Source organism: Miscanthus floridulus, chromosome 13, assembly GCF_019320115.1.
Source record: "Miscanthus floridulus cultivar M001 chromosome 13, ASM1932011v1, whole genome shotgun sequence".
NCBI classification, from domain to species: Eukaryota; Viridiplantae; Streptophyta; class Magnoliopsida; order Poales; family Poaceae; genus Miscanthus; species Miscanthus floridulus.
The window spans coordinates 13,316,908-13,334,032 of NC_089592.1; the positions used below are offsets into that span (position 1 = coordinate 13,316,908).

A 17,125-nucleotide genomic window follows, 5' to 3' on the forward strand; every position below is an offset into this window, starting at 1 on the left:
ATCTATTGACCCACTACCAAGAAGGTTGGTAGGGTTCACTATAAAGACTTTCAAAGATTTCCCTAACAAGTTAGTAGCCGCTAGGTTTCCCCGGCAAGGGAATATAGAGCCCCCTTTCGAATAGCACATTCCACGCAGGCTATACACATAGGGACAGAGGACGCACTATACTCAGCTCAGCAGGCCCCTTTTGCGCCCTTTCGGGTAACCACAAACAAGCTAGAAAAAGGTCCTACTACTGAGCTAAAGCCAGAGCCATGTGGCACTCCCGGTTGTACTGTATGTCCTAGCTTTTGTCCACAGATAAGTCTTTAGGGAGGGCCAAGAGCATCATGATAAAACAAGAGCTCTCTCGCCCTATGTTCAAGTTGCTAAAAAACCAGTTTTAACATTTGTTGCTTATAACCATTAGTCATTGTTCAGATCATGTATAATTAAACTGAGCGCTAGCAAACTACCCATATGCAAGTATAACCCATGGGTAACAAGGAACAAGACAACAATAACTAGAATGTCCTTACGGGTAACACATTAGACACATGCATATGACTAATTAATTAAATGGTGAATAGGACAACAAGGAGATCACACGATATACTTGCCTTGATAAACAAACTCCTGCTAGTCATTAAAGTATTGGCCTTCATCACCATCGTAATGCTCACCGTCTATACTTGATCATCAATAAAGCAACACACATACATCCACGCAATCATGCACAAGCAAACAAGAGCTATGATTAGAACAGAGGAAAAACATGTTTAAAAAACTTATTAAATTATTCTACATGTCTCTACGAACACACAAACGCGAAAATCACCGAAATCGGATTTAAAATGGCAAAGGTACGGTGAAAATGGGCTCTGGATGGCAATTTCGTAACTACCTCAAACTATTTTCGAATAAAAATAAATCTAAAACAGGATTTCAATTCTGGCCGAGGACCGCTGGTTCAAAGTAGAGGAAATGGAGGGACTCTTAAGAAAAACTGCCATGACGAAGGGGTATGGCCAAATCTGGGCTGTTGGATCGAGGATGGATGACCCAGATTAGATCGGCGGGGAAGAGAGAAATGGCAGCCGGCTGGAACAGTGCCAGGCATGGCGGCCAGCCATGGCCGGCTGTGAGACTTCGCCAGCGAGCACACGTTAAGGCCGTACGGGCCACGGAGAAACGAACCGAGGGCATGGGAAGCAAGAGCGGGAAACGACGCGCAGCGGACCTCCATGGCCGGCGGCGACGTAGCTCGCCGGCGCGCAAGAATACGGACCTAGAGACCACGATTCGACTCGGGAATAGCACGGTACAAAAGAGGGGATGAATACGAACTCACCACGAGCAAAAACGAGGGAGGATATGGATCGGAGGTGGCGAGCGGCTAGAAATGGCGGACGACAGGAACCTGTAAACGTCGGCGACGCGACATGAGCAACAGAGGGTGAAAAACAGAAAGCGAAAGGCATTCTCGGCCTCGTCACCTTGACGCGGACCTTGGCAACGAGTTGCAGATGACGGAGCAGTGACGGCCGGCGGAAACGGCTGCGGCAGCTCTGGCTAGGGTTCGCAGCGGGGCTGCGAGCTCAGGGGAAGGGCGGCGCTGCTCGTAGATTGGAAAAGAGAGTGCTGAGGGAGGGCGGTGGCTTATATAGAGCGGCTTGGCGCAGAAATTGCGCCGAAACGCTGAGAAATCGGGCGCGCTTGCGTGGTTAGGTGCCAGCTGCATCCAATCCGAGCATAGGAGGGAGGTAGGGGGTGACACTGTAGCTGCGGGCCCCGCGCGTCAGTGAACCAAAGAGAGCGAGAAGGGAGTATGCCAGTGCGCGGCTTGTGCTGCGGCTGCTCAGCTGGGCCGGCCCAAGAAAGCGGCGCGCGCGGCCTGCGGAGAAAAGGCAACTGGCGGCAGTCTGGGCCAAAAGCCGAGAGGGTGAAAAGGGAATAGAATTTTCCTTTTTCTTTTTATTTCAGAGTTTTTCAATTCCAATTCCAAAAGCATTTGAAAACCTTTTTCTGATTGGGTCAAAATTAGACATCACAAAAATAAAAGTGCAGCGGCATGAATGCATCAACATGTATCTGTCCTTATAGTTGATTTTAATTTCATAAAAATTATTATTTCCCTAAGTTTGAAGGCTCACATAATTGCATAATTAAATCAATTTCACCTATTTCAAAAGAATGCAAATTTCAGGGTGTTAAACGCCACCCACCCATGCACCGTTGGTGGCCAGATCCGGTCACTCGTGGCCGCCCTTGCGCCCGCCCTTCCACCGCCCATGCACCTTGTGCTGGGAGCTTGCTCTGGTAATCGGATCCGCTCACCCATGGCTAGAAACGCCACCCGCCATTGCACCGCTGACTCTGGTGATCGGATCCGCTCGCTCGTGGCTGGATCCTCCCTTGCGCCGCCCTTGAATCCTTGCACCTGGAGATTGCTAGTAACCAGATCTGCTCCCTCGTGGCTAAAAACGCCACTAGCCCTTCCACCGCCGGCTCTAGTGACCGGATCCACTCGCTTGTGGCTAGATCCACGCACCCTGCAGCCGCCGATGGCTGGATCCGCTTGTTGGGGTCAGATCCGCGCCCCCGCCGCTGCTGGTGACCAAATCCACACCCCCACCACCTTTGATGAGCGGTTGGTTGCTGGATCTGCCACTGGTGACTGGTTGGAGGCTGGATCCACGCTGGGAGCTGCTCAGGCTCGAGCGCGAAAGCCGCCCCGCTCACGCTTGGACGTCTCTACCACTAGCGCTCGGGCTTTGGGGGAGAGAGAAGGGGAGAGGCACCGCGCCCTGCCTACCGATTGAGGGGGAGAGGGAGAGGGAGGGGGAGAGATGGATAGCTCAAGAGAGAGAGCCTGAGAGGAAAACCCTAATAACTGTTGCTTCTTGCTCTGCTGACCAGATCCGCTCGCTCGTGGCTAGAAAAGCCACCAGCCCTTGCACCGCCAGCTCTGGTGACCGGATCCGCTCACTTGTGGCCAGATCCGCCCTTGCGCCTACCCTTGTGCCGCCCTTGCACCCTTGTGCTGGGAGCTTGCTCTGGTGACCGGATCCGCTAGCCTATGGCTAGAAACACCACCCGTCCTTGTGCTGCCGGCTCTGGTGACCGGATCTACTCGCTCATGGCCGAATCCATGCGCCCGCAGCCGCCGATGGCTGGATCCGCTTGGTGGTGTCGGATCCTCGTCCCCGCTGCTGCTGGTGACCAGATCCACGCCCCCACCGCCATCGTTTAGCGGTTGTTGGCTAGATCCGCCGCCAATGTCTGGTTGGAGGCTGGATCCACACCGGGAGCTGCTCGGGATCGGGCTCGGACGCCGCCCCGCTCGCGCTCGGACGTCACGACCGCTCGGGCTCGGGCTGTGGGGGAGAGGGAGAGGGAGAGGCACCATGCACCGTGCTCGGGGGAGAGAGGGAGGGAGGGAAGGAGAGAGAGAGAGAGAGAGAGAGAGAGAGAGAGAGAGAGAGAGAGAGACTGAGAGGAAAACACTAACGACTGCTTATATACAAGCCCAATAGAAGCCTGATTTTGGGCTTAGGCTGGGCCTCGACCACGAGTAACAGAGGTGGGCCTCGCAAGAGGTTCGCCTCCGAAAATGACCTCCGTTTTCCGAGGCGGGTCTCTTAAAATGTCCGCATCCGTAAATTGATTTGACTGTCTCCGTAAATGGACTTTAGGAGATGTGCAGAATCCCACTGCCTGCGTAAATAATTAAAACGTTCGCCTCCATATATAAATCTATTTTGCTAGACGGGCAATTGTGACTACCTCATCATTTCTGTAGTATTGTAGGTTGGCTGGCTGGATATCTCTAAATAAATTCATACTTATTTGTTTTGTGATCTGTGAAGATCGTCACTACAGATACATCCAATGCTGTCCTATTTAATGTATGCCAGGTAAAAACGATCTGCTAGTTTTGCCCATTGTTTTTAGGAAGGAGCCAGCTATTTTAGGCATGTAGAATTTCCATCTGATCCCTCTAGTTTTCCCCTTAAAAATGTTTTTTTATCTATGTTTCTAACATAGAACAATTTTAGTGTACCGAATGCGCAAGCCATCTTTGTTTGAATTTCTCATGAACATTGTACAATCTATGTGCTAGAGACCGAGCATCATGGTTCAATGTGCCATTGGAAAAACACTTCTAAAAATTGTGGTAATGTCTTAGGATAACAAATTTTGAGGTAGTATATACTACAATTAGGGGGCCTACATTCCTTATCGGTTAGCAGTGAAGCATACACATGTCTAGTATAACTTCATCTCGAGTTATAAGCACATGAGTTTATTTTTTTCACAAAATGCTTGAGTTCTTAAATTGTTAGAGTTGATCTCAAGTAAAATTGCAAATTCTAAGGAAAAAATAGGGGTCAACATGTCATTATAAATTCGATGTTTCAGAGAAATGTCACTAGCTCTCTGCTAATAGGATTAGTGCTAGTACAATTCTCTCACTATATATCCGAAATACGCCAATGAATTCCCACGGGCTACTTGAGCCCACAAACAGGCTTACACACAGGTCCCTGCTCTCTCTCTCTCCACCTCACTTAATTACTAGTGCGTCACTGTGTCGATCTTTCTTCTCTCCCTGACCGCACTACTGCTCATTTCCCTGCTCTTGAGTTCCTTTCTTGCTCGGCCGCTCGTCTGCTGCCTGCTTGGGGCAACCGGCAGTCTGCTGCCGCTTGTTGCGCTCACCAGCGTGCAGCGCACCTGCCAGCCCCGTGTGTGATTGCCACGCGTCGCCGCCTCCAACACCACTACTTGCAGGTCTCGCAAGCCGTACCAGTGCCCAAGGCTCCTGCTGGGCTCGCTGGCCATGCACAACGCTCGCTTCCTGCCGGCACTGTGTGTGCCGTCGTCCGTCGGTCTCGCTGGCCACACGCTGCTGCTCCCACAAGTACCAAAATCAGGCAGACTGGTACAGAGACACGCACGGAGAAGTCCTTGCCCTCGCCTGGGCGCGAGCACCCCCATCTCGCTGGACCGTCCCATATTGCAAGCACATGCTGGTGAAGCATTGAGGGGACATTAACATGCATTGAATGGTGGATGCTCGTCTCTCTCCCTCTGATGGACAGACGTGGCCGCAAGCGTAGTGCGCTGGTCGGGCAAGCAGCATATGGGCATCACGAATAGGTAGGGATGAAAACGATACCGATATTTTCCGACCGTATTCGAAACCGAATCCGTTTAGAGGGGTTGAGATCTGTCTGTATCCGAGTCCGGATATCCAACATCCGATACCGTATCCGTATCCAAATACTCAAATCATATATTTATGATGTCGATATCCAATCGTATCCTATCCGACATAGTTGACACTATCCGTATTCGAATCCGAATCTAGACATAAATATGAAAACAAATGTAATATCGGTGATATCCGTCCGTATCCGATCCGTTTTCATCCCTACGAATAGGCGAGGCCGCAAGTGCCAGGCAGCCCTACAGGCTCAAGGGCGTTCGCTGACACTACTACAAAAAACATTTCTAGGGGCAGCTGGTAAGCCTTTGTAGGGGTGGTTTGGCCAGCTGTCCCTACCGAACCGTCTCTACAAATCATGTATTTGTAGGGGCGGTTCCCAGGCCGCCCCTACAAATCGATTTGTAGGGGCGGCTCGTATTACCAGCCACCCCTACAAATTGATTTGTAGGGGCGGCTGTAGTACCAGCCGCCACTACAAATACCTGTTTGCAGGGGTGGTTCAATCTAGAACCGCCCCTACAGTATGTTTTCACGACAAAAAAATTCAAATTTACAATTCAAAATTGCGTTGCCGAACGTTCCACGACCAACGTTCCGAACCGCGTTCGTGTTGCCAAACGCCCCGCGACCAACGTTCCGAACCACGTTCGCGTTGCCGAACGCCCCGCGACCAGCGTTCGTGTTGCCGAATGCCCTGCGACCAACGTTCTGAACCGCGTTCGCGTTGCCGAACGCCCCGCGACCGCGACTACAAGCACAAGAGTATTATATAAACTACAATTACAAGTCCAATTCACAAGAATATATACAATCCATCATTAAATATACAAATTTCATACACATTGTTATCAACGTCCTAGAGCTAGCCTTTCAGTCTCATGAATGTGTTGGTACTGAGGATTTGTACCTAAGTCAGACTCTCGGTCATGGTAGGCGCCTCTGACGTGTACAATCTGGTCCAATATGAAGTTGCAAAGGTCGCCGACGAGCTCTAAGAGTTGGTCATCCTTGTATGGGTCTCTTTTCATCCCTTTCTCTTCTCTCCACTACAAGAGAACAAGTTTTGGTTTAGTATTTCATATCATGTACGAAGTTTTTATACTACGGGTGAAGAGGTTCAAACTTACCCTTAAGGTGTGTCTCCTGTAGGCACCGGTGTTACTCATCATAGAACATATATAGTATCCACAATGTACACTCCCAGGCTTCTGCTTGGGGCACTGTGTGTTTTGCATATAAAAATGTTAAGTAATGCTTTTGACAGCCATGTATCGAAGTACTGAAGAAGTAAGTTACATTTACCGCACATAGTGTTTTTATAGCCAGCTTTTCCTTCCTTGCTGGATCATGCCTTCTGTGATGATTAGTGACATAGAACCTAAATGCCCTGTTCAAATTATTTTAGCAAATACAACTTGTTAGAATCCAAAAGTGAACGTTACAAGTACGTATATAAACATATAAGCTAATGAGGATTGTCGATATGTATACGTCTTGAGAATCGATATGAAGTCTTTATATGTCACCGGATCCCTATCTACTGAATCAAAGACCCATGCCATGCTCCTCCCGACATCGATGGCTATACAAAACCAGTGGTTGCTGCATGGATTTAATCATAGAACTAGATAAGCTCTTTTGCATCGAATAAAATATATCGAACAAAGCTTTAAGTATAGAGTTGAACTTATTCGAAGTTGTATGGTAGCCATATAGTAGAGTGTTGTTGGAGATTTTTGAAAGCCAGGGCAATGTATGCCGCAACCTTAAGGGACTCTTCCCTTAGTTTCATCGTACGGATGCGCTATTTCTCCCGAAGAGTCTTTGCAGCAGCTAGCTCTTTGGCATCCAGTGTCCCCCGTTTAGGATAATTAAAATTTGTTTGGGCTATAGCTTGAGGGTCTAGATACTCGACTTTCACACTTGTCATTTGTTCCACAATGTGCACTTGCATTCTACAAATCACGGCGTGGGTTAGTTACAACAAAATTCAAAGATTACATTCATATCATATCGGGAGGACAAGGACTTACAGGCACCACGTGCGAATTAGATTCATCTCCATTTCTCCTAGGTGAAAGCATGTGTGCATGTCATTGAAGTCAAAGACAATTTTCCCGGCTGGGCTTCCAAATGTGCCGGTAGGAAAGCATGCTTGTATGAGATCTATGCTCGTTGGGAGAACACGCAAGTACCAATCATAGAACCTTCTCATTCCAAGTGGTAGGCGCTGGATGTCCCGGTTTGGTAGCAAGGGCTTGCCTCTTTCATATGTTTTCGGGCAATCCTTTGACCATTCGATGGCATCAACATTTGGATACTGCTTTGCAATTTGGTGGAGTTTGCTAGTGACGGCCTCCTCAGAACCCTGTGATGGGACTTTTTTAACTTGGTTCTCAGGCTTGAACTGGTCATGGGAAAACCACTTGGACACCGACGAGACGTCTTTGATCAGAACATAAACTGGCCTTATGGTGATTGGATGCTTCTTTCGAAGTTCCCATTCAGGCACGTCCTCATCTTCTTGTGCATCCCTTCTTCAGGAGGCACTCGTTGTTCATATATCGGTTGTGCTTGTTGAGAAGACTGTGGTATCTCATGATGCACTTGATCGGTACGAGCTGGAGAAGGTTGTGGCATCTCATCAGACACATGCTCGCTAGGAGGCAGGGAAGAATGTGGCATCTCAGGAATGTGGTGGTCACGAGACGGTGAAAATATCTCCCCGACCTCAACAACTCGCTCCAAATTTGGGAGAGGGAGAGGCGGCGAAGAAGCAGTCAATATAATGTCCCGTTTGTGCCAGAGGATGAACGGCCCCATAACGTCTCCGAGTAACACCAGCCCCTCGGGAGTTACGTAGTCTATCCTCCACTACATGAACTCGGGCTTCACTATATGCACCTCGACCCTAGTGTAGTCCAGCGGTATCTTATTATTGTGGTGTAAGCCACCGGGAGGATGTGCCACACCTGTTGCCACCTCCATCACAGTGTTCTACCGGCCACTGAGAAACACTAAGGTGCAACTAGTTAGTTCCCGTATGTGATCGACGGGGGTTGTGGCTGTAGTGGAACCTTGGCTGCTAGCAACTTTCGGAGGGCTACCAACTAATGCCAGTTCTCCTGGCGGCGTCACTAATATCCGTGGCTCCGTAGAGAGTCCTTGCTCCTCCAGCGTCTTCATAACTAGAGCCTTCACTTGGAGCTCAAGACTAGTCTCCCGGTCTCTGCCATGTTTCTTGTACATGTGCTTGTCCTCTTCGAATCCTTGCTTCCATGTCGTCCTTTTCCCTAGCCCCCTGGTGCGGCTTGTGTGCTCCTTGTTTCCCAAGCCAAGGCTAAGCTCATCCCTCTCTCTGGAAGGATTGAATGAGCCCTTCTCTTTGTCTTCAGCATATTTCAGTATCCTTGATACTGCCTCTTGGGTCTCCGTCTTATCAAACTTAAGATTACCGCCGGATGATTCTGTACTCCTCGCATATATCCAATTCCTTGAGCATACCTTCAAATTCATCAAATCGATATTTCCAGTAGCTGCGGCCTCTTCGTCCATCTTCCTAAACTGCTCTTCCTTGGCATAGTTGCCACCGGGGCCTAGATGATGGTGGTGTTTGTTCCTCTTCGCTAGCTCGGTGTTATGGGCACTGAGCTCCAATGCCTCCGGTGAAGTCTTTTGAGCCACGAGCTCCTCCCATTGACTAGGAGTTATTTTGCCAAACTCGTTGAAGGGAGTTAACCCCTTTTGGATATACTTCGTGTTGAGCTCTGACCTCCAACGTCGAAATGACTCTCCTATCATCCTGAAAGCATTTTTTTATCAGTTTGTGCTTACCCTTCGGAAATCTAAAATTGAGCTTCAGCTACCTATCCCATAGTGCATTCTTTGTGTTCTCTAGTAACCATGACAGGAGATGCAATAGATCATTGAAACTATAGTCTGACCAGCTGTACTTAGCCTTTAGGATGAGCAGCTCAAGCACAAAACGTAGCAATGTCTAATGTGTCGGACAACCCTTTTCAACATCATACACAGTCTCCTTCGATGCTTTTGTCACCCTTTCCAAATTTTCTAGACCTTTCGAGCTATTTAGTAAAATCTTTGGTCCAAGTGCTCAAATCATGTCCTTCAAATCGTCTTCATCCCCGACACGTGCTCTACCATCATTATTAGCACCACCTTCGTTGTTACCATCCCAACCACCAGCATCACCACCTTGTTCATTGCCAAACTCGAAATTCATTCGTGCATCAAGCTCTGCTGAATATTGGGACAGGGATTCTATTGTTTCGTCATCGTATTTCTCCTCATCCTCGTCGTTAACAATAACCGTTTCACCATGATGAATCCACACTATGTAGTCCTCAACAAATCCTCGCATAATCAAATGTGATTTGATGATAGTCATATCTGTCCATGCCATACGGTTCTTGCAATCTTTACATGGGCAAATAATTGTATCCTTATTCTTTTTCAATGTCGTTGCATGCTTCTTTGCGGCTTCAATAAATTTATCCACCTCTTCACAGAAACCTGCCTTGAATCTTAACGAACCATACATCCAAGAGTTCCTATACTCCATCTTTTACAACAACAACAAAACAAACATTAAAGGACTACTTATTCAGATATATATAAAAATAAATTAAATTAATAATTACTTGAGAATAATTGTATATACTTTAGATATATATGAATATAAATCTAATATAATTACATGAAGCGTACAAACACACTATGGTAGAGGAAAATTAATTAATGGCCCATTTATCCATAAATAATTAAAATACATATTTATTGATTACAATAAACAATTTCAAAGACAACAATTAGCAACAATTATACTTTACCCAATATCTTTCATACAAACCCTAGTCCAATTTCATCAAACATAAATTTACAAAAACGAAATTAATAAAAAAACCAAACCCTAGATCTAGATCCACATGCACATGAAACATCCATAAAACTAACTAATTGTTCACTAAAGTCAAGAAACATAGACCAAATAAGGGTATGATCTTGTTCCTCTCCCTAATTTATCCTAATACATTTAAAACTTGGGTATAATTTGCTTCATAAGTAGCTCAAGCACCATAGAAGAGAGAAAAACAAAACTCTAATTACTCACTAACCAACCATTAAAACTTTAAAAAAAGTGTGGAATAGCATTTTCTTACCTACTACAACCTCTCCACCAAAGGATTTGAGACCAAAACCTTCCCCCTTAGTAGAGCAATTTTTGGGAGGTACCCAAGGTTTCCCCACCTTTCTTTCACGGGTTGGAGTGAGTGACCCGATGAGGAAGAAGGTGCTGCAGCTGTATTATATGTGGGTCATTTGTAGGGGTGGCTGGTGATTGAGTCGCCCCTATAAATTGGAGTTATATATACGGGGGCATTTGTAGGGGCGGCTCAATCACCGGCCACCCCTACAAATAGCAACTCCAGGGGCGGCTGGTGATTGAGCCGCCCCTACAAATCAGACTCATTTGTAGGGGTGGCTCGTATCATCAGCCGCCCCTGCTGTTCTATTTGTAAGGACGGCTGGTGTCTGGGTACCCGAGCACGTCACTGTAGGGGCGACTCCATCACCAGCCGCCCCTACAAAAAATTCGAACCGTTGCTAAAAATCGTTTTTACGTGGTATGACACCAGCCCCATGGGCTGCTGCTGGGTGTAGGTGCAGAATGAACAGATGTAGAAGAAAGGGAATTTTGGTTCACACCACACGAGAATACAGTAGTGTGCTGGTGCGCCTAAGTAGCTCGCAGGCATCTAAATTAGGTGGCGTATTTCAAAGTCCGAAAGAATTGTTATGGCACGAGCCCTATTAGTCAAGTAGTGTCGTTTCTTAGAAACGTTGAATTTGCAATGACATGGTTCTTTTTTTTAGACTTGTAATGACATGGTTCTAATTAACTGGAAAATAATGATTTCCTCTTAGTTTCTAAACCATAGATCAGATTCCTTGTACGATTGTATAAATTGTGATGCAAGCATTATGGTCTCCTATTTGTGAATTTTAAGAAGACACTATTGATCGTCACTATTAATCGTCCTTGCTAAATAGATCTTCGATATCAACCACGTTTTATGCCCCTGCCTTAATTATTTACCATCCCTTTGCAGATTGTGTGTGCTAGGCTGCACTGAAGTGAGGTCAGGGGTTCTTGTAATTTTAGATAATGCAGTTTGCACTACCGGATACAGAAGATTTGCAAAGTGCCAGGGGCACTCAGCGAAGCCCCAAAAACACTCGGCAAAGGGTTTGCCGAGTGTTACACTCGACAAACGACACTCGGCAAATCCTTTAAAGGCAAATGCTAGTTTGCCGAGTGTTTTTTGTCGGACACTCGGCAAAGACTTTGTCAAGTGCGCAAAATACACCCGGCAAACATTTTTTTCGAAAAATAAAAAAAGCCACCACTGGCCAAAAAAAATAAAAAAGCCACCACCGGCCGGTCTCCGCCGGCCGCCGTCGGTCTCCTCGGCGGCGCCCTTCCCCGGCGCCGCGGCCCAGCTTCACGCCCTCTGTATCGCCTCAGCTCCCCGGCTTCACGGCCGCTGCCACGAGCCACCACCACCACGCCACCGCCGCCGTAGCTCGCCAGATCCGGCCTCGCCGCCGCCGGATCCAGCCTCCCCGCGCTGGAGCAGACGAAGGGGTGAAGGAGGAGCGTCACCGCAGCCCGCCTGCGCCACCTCGCCGGCTGGATCCGCCTCCCAACCACCGGATCAGGACTCCCCGCTGCCGGAGGGCGGTCCCGCCATGGATCCGGCCGCCCTCCACCGAAACCAGCCCAGGGGCGGTGGTGGAGGTGCTCTGGGGTGAGGGAGGGGACGGCCGCCCGCCGCTGCCTGCTGCTAGAGCACGCTGGAGTGGAGAGGGGCCGTGCCCCCCGCGTCGCGCTGGAGTGGAGAGGGGCCGCGCCCCCCGTGCCGGTCCACGCCGGTGAATAGAAGGAGAGGAGGGGGAAAATAAAAAAAGTTAGGTTATACATTTTTCCTATGTGCAATAAAGAAAAAGAAAATCCATATTTTTAACAAAATAATTATATGCCTTTTATTTAATTTACTATGTATTTAACAAGAAAATCCATATTTCTATTAAAAAAATTTGCTCAAAACAGGCGGGAAACGAAACTGCAGGCCACCTTTACTCCCGGGTGGGAAGCCCACCCGAGAGTAAAGGTGGGCTATAGTTTCGTGGCCCGCCAAAAAAACACTTTACTCCCGGTGCGTGTTACCAACCGGGAGTAAAAACCATTACTCCCGGTTGGTAACACGCACCGGGAGTAAAGGGACCTTTACTCCCAGCTGGTGGCTGGCACCGGGAGTAAATCTCCCTAGTATATAACCACCAGTGCCTGGCATAGATCGATCCCCTCCTCTTCTTCGTCGTCGAACACCGCCACCCTCTTCTTCCTCGCACCGCCGCCGATTCATCTTCCGTGACACCAGAGCCCACGCCTCGCCTCATGCGGCCCTCCACCGCCGACAACCTCGTTAGGCCCTCCACCGCGCGCGCCCGTGGCCCTCCACCGCGCCTGCCCGAGGTGAGTTCGTCTCTCGGCTTTCGTGGCAATGGCGCGCGGCTGTCATGGCCATTGGCCGGGTTCCAAAAACCAGTGAGAAGACAACGCTAGCAACGACGAGAGCAATCTTCTGGCGAATAAAGGTTCAAGCCTTCTGTTGGTAGCTAGGGAGCATGTAACCATGCCATAGATATAAGGGTCGCTCGCCTGGGAGCCGTCACCCACATCCTAGTAACGGTAGGTGGCCTCTCGAAGCTGCGGCGCGCGAATCATTTCCTTGATTGTTATTGGCGAACCTACTCTGGCGGCCCTTAATTGTTGTCTCCAGAATTCACTGGCGAATCTTGCGATGCCTTCCGGTGGAGCTCTAAGGCTTGGCCGTCGTGGACTGAGTGTGGGCTCACCACAACCATCGCAGACCCCGCCTTGGACAGGGTACGGGGGTTCGAGGAGCAAGCGGAACTCCATCTTGCCATAGCCATAGAGAGGATGCACAAGAGTGTCATCGGCGAGCGCGCAACGCGTGTGGAGAGGATGCACAAGAGAGTCTCGTCGTCGTCAGCACACCAGCCCACCTCATGTCATCATCGTCAGCACACCGGCCACCACACCGACACGTATATATACGTCATTTGTATTCATATGCATGTATATATACATCGCGGAGCACCGGCCCGCCACCCTCATTCGCCTATGCGTTTCTATGTATACGGCGGAGCACCGCCACCCTCGTTCACCCATGTGTACAAACATATATATGGCGGAGTGGAGCACCGCCACTCTCGTCACACCACCCTCTCTCGCGGCCTAGTCGATCAACATTCGTATTACGTGTCGGCATAAGATATATTGTAGTTAATAAAGTGACTATGTTTAGTTTAAGATATATGATGAATGACTACATGGTTCACATGGTACATAGGATCACAACATCATGCACCGACACCACCCCGGCCTGCCTCATGTCGTCGTCGTCAGCACGCCGGCCCGCCTCACGTCGTCGTCGTCAGCATACCGGCCACCACGCCAACACGTATATATACATCATTTGTATTCATTTGCATGTATATATACGTTGCGGAGCACCGCCGCCCTCGTTCGCCCATGCATTTCTATGTATACGGCGGAGCACCGCCACCCTCATTCACCCATGTGTACAAACATATATACGGCGGAGTGGAGCACCGTCACTCTTGTCACACCGCCCTCTCTCGCGGCCTAGTCGATCAACATTCGTATTATCGTTAACGCTAAACAATCACACCAGGGCGAATTGCATCGGTGACTAGGGCGAACCGCGTTGTTGATGTCACCGATGTGGTTCGCCCTAGTCACCGACGCAATTCGCCCTCGGCCGTTTATGTATAGCCCTAATTCACCCTAGTACCGACGTAGTTCCCCCTAGTGTGGCGAATTGCGTCCGTGACCGAGGGGCAAGATTTAATAATGCATATTGTTTGTTGATTTTATGCATGTAAGCAAATATTTGACGTACTATATATTGGTTTTGTTTTTTGAAGCTAGATGGCCAACCCGAGAAACATGGATGAGGAGGAGTTGATGATGAATTTGATCAACACTAGGGATGATGGTGCTAAAAATAACGTGCAAGAGGATGCAGATGACGGGAGTCACTACTTAGCTCTTGAACAAAATGAGCAACAACATATTGGCCAAGTATATATATTTTATTATTAGCTATATATATTATCATATGTCTTATGTGTGCTCATGACATTAAAAATAATGTTTATGTTTTGTAGCCCTCTAGATCGACATCAACAACTACAATGAAGAGTAAAAATGTTTGAGGTCCCAAAAGGCCATTGGAGGGCCGCTTCATCATCTCGAAGTTCAATGTGGATACAGGCGAACCGGGGCCAAACAAAATGAAATTCATGCACCACTGTGGTTACCTTGTACAGGACCGGCTCCTGATCAGTACTCGCAAATGGAAGAAGAAGACTAATGCTCCTCATATCAGTTTTGTCTCCGATCGTGACAAGACGTTAATTTGGAATGATGTCTTGGAACATTTCATGCTCCAAACAGATGGTGATGGTGATATAATAGATGGTGATGAATTGAAGGAGCGAGTTAGGGATTGGGCAATGAAGAAGATGGCCACCCAGTTTCAGACTTGGAAGAAACACCTATACACGACGTATGTCAAGAAGAACATAGCACCAGATTTTACTGTCCCAGGCCCGATCTCAAAGCAGAGGCCCTATTGGGATGAGTTTGTATAGTACAAGACGTCGGAAGAGGGTGTGAGTCAGGTGATAAAGAACCAACATAATGCCCAACAGAAGACATACCACCATAACTTGGGATCAGGTGGCTACCCGACTGCCATGAAGAAGTGGAACAAAATGGAAGTAGACCTTCTTGCCAAGGGTATCACACCAGAATCACTCGAGTGGGGAGAGCATGCAAAGAATTGGTTTTTTGCTCATGGGGGAACACTGGACCTAGAGACAGGGAAGTGCGTTTATGGCGCAAGACTACAAGAAGCAGCAGAAAAATTGTTTTATGCTCAGAGAGCTACTGCTAGTGGTGCGTTCCAGCCCAACAGAGAGAAGGATGAACTGACATACGCCATCGGGACTATTGAACATGGTGGCCGAACTAGAGGCAAAGGAAGGGTCTTGTGGGAGCATGGATTCCCTCAGGACAGACCTTCCTACAGAAGCCGTCAGAGAAAGAAGGAAGAAGAGGCACAGCGGCTCTAGAGGTTGGAGGAAGCGGTGTGTGAAGCACAGGAGCGGGAAAAAAACCTTGAAGCAAGAATGCAGGAGGAAATCAGAAGGCAAGTGCAAATAGCAATGAGTGCAAGCAAGTAGACATCAGAGCCAGGAATCAACATTAGCCAATCTGTTCAGTTGAAAAGCAGCTGTGCTTCCACAGAGATACCAAATCAAGGGGACATAGGACTGCGCTTCCCTGTGGATGACATCACTGAACCTTTTACATCATGTGAGCTACACATTCCGAAGGGGAATTCCACAATCAAGGTGGCTATCGGTCTTGTTAATCCTATCGACCGAACCAAGACACCAAGGATTCATGGGAATATAATCCAAGAAGGATATGCTACCATCTCGGTACATAAAGCTAAAAAAGGTTTTAGTGATTTGCCTCTTGACATTCCTGGAGGTGATGGCGAGAAGACTCTAGGAGAAGCAGAGAAGACATTCATTCTATGGCGCAAGTGCTACATCATCATTCTCGGGATGTCACCTCCACCTCCTCCTAAACTACCTCACCATAGGTGCGGATGAAAACACTACATCATTAATTTATATTGGCTTAAATAATTAACAATCTGCTCATAATAATATGTCATTCCTTTTTTTGTAGCAGATCCTCCCCCAACCTAAATCCAATTGTTCAATCGCCAGATTATCATAGTGCTCTGTACGATGACAATGTGTTGGAAGGCGAGGCTGCATCCACACCATCTCCAAGGAGGTCTCCAACGCCGCAGCCACCACCTCCAAGGAGGTCTCCAACGCCTCCCCCGCCCCCCGCCTACCAAGAAGCCAAGTACCAAGAGGCCAGCCCCGCAAACGAAGAACCAGTCCCCGCCGGCAAAGAAAGCCACCGTGAAACCAAGGGCTATTCCCAAAATAATATCTGAACAGAAGGAAGAAGTAACTGATGCATATAAAAAAGATATGTCCAGATTCTATGACAAACTTAAAAAGCCTTATCTGATCTGAGGACGCAAATATACCTACTAAACAAGTGGTACATGCAGGCGTCTACCGGTGGAGACTTCTACGATGGTGTCAGAATTAGAGACGAACATTGATTCCGTGGCGATGATGTTATGTATGTTGACTTTGTAGAATTTCATCAACTATGCCACCTGACCTCTCTAGACAAAGTTATCATTAGCTGCTATTGCCTGTAAGTAATAATTCTTTTGATCTATTATTAAACTCATCATATGTGTGTATATGCATATAAATTATCCTAACAAGTACTATATATATATGTAGATTTACAATGACAGAGCTCAGAAAGGAAGGCTGCAATGAAATTGGTTTTGTTGATCCCCATATAGTATTCAAAGACCCAGTTACTCCAAAGACTAATTGGAAGTCTGAGTCAGAGAGTAACCTCATGAACTTCTTAGTGAACCAACGTCACAAGAAGGATATACTCTTTCCCTACAACTTCAAGTGAGTGTTAATAATGTCGATCATCCTTAATGGCTCATATGTTGATTCTAGTTAATTAATGAGTGTTATGCATTATATCCTATAAACACATGAAGCAATCACTGGATATTGATGGACATCGATCTGGTGAAAAGTCACTTGATAATCTATGACTCGATGAGAAAACCACAACAAGACTACCAAGAT

General features: G+C 47.7%; 1 long non-coding RNA gene across 1 annotated transcript; it reads right to left on the bottom strand.

Moving 5' to 3' along the window:
- Positions 1 to 602: 602 nt before the first annotated feature.
- Positions 603 to 1,597, bottom strand: LOC136501076 (uncharacterized). The gene is made up of 3 exons (XR_010770161.1): positions 1,479 to 1,597; positions 1,334 to 1,402; positions 603 to 668 (listed from the first exon to the last, which is right to left on the bottom strand). It is a non-coding gene; the product is annotated as an uncharacterized lncRNA (long non-coding RNA).
- Between the last annotated feature and the right edge of the window lie 15,528 nt (positions 1,598 to 17,125).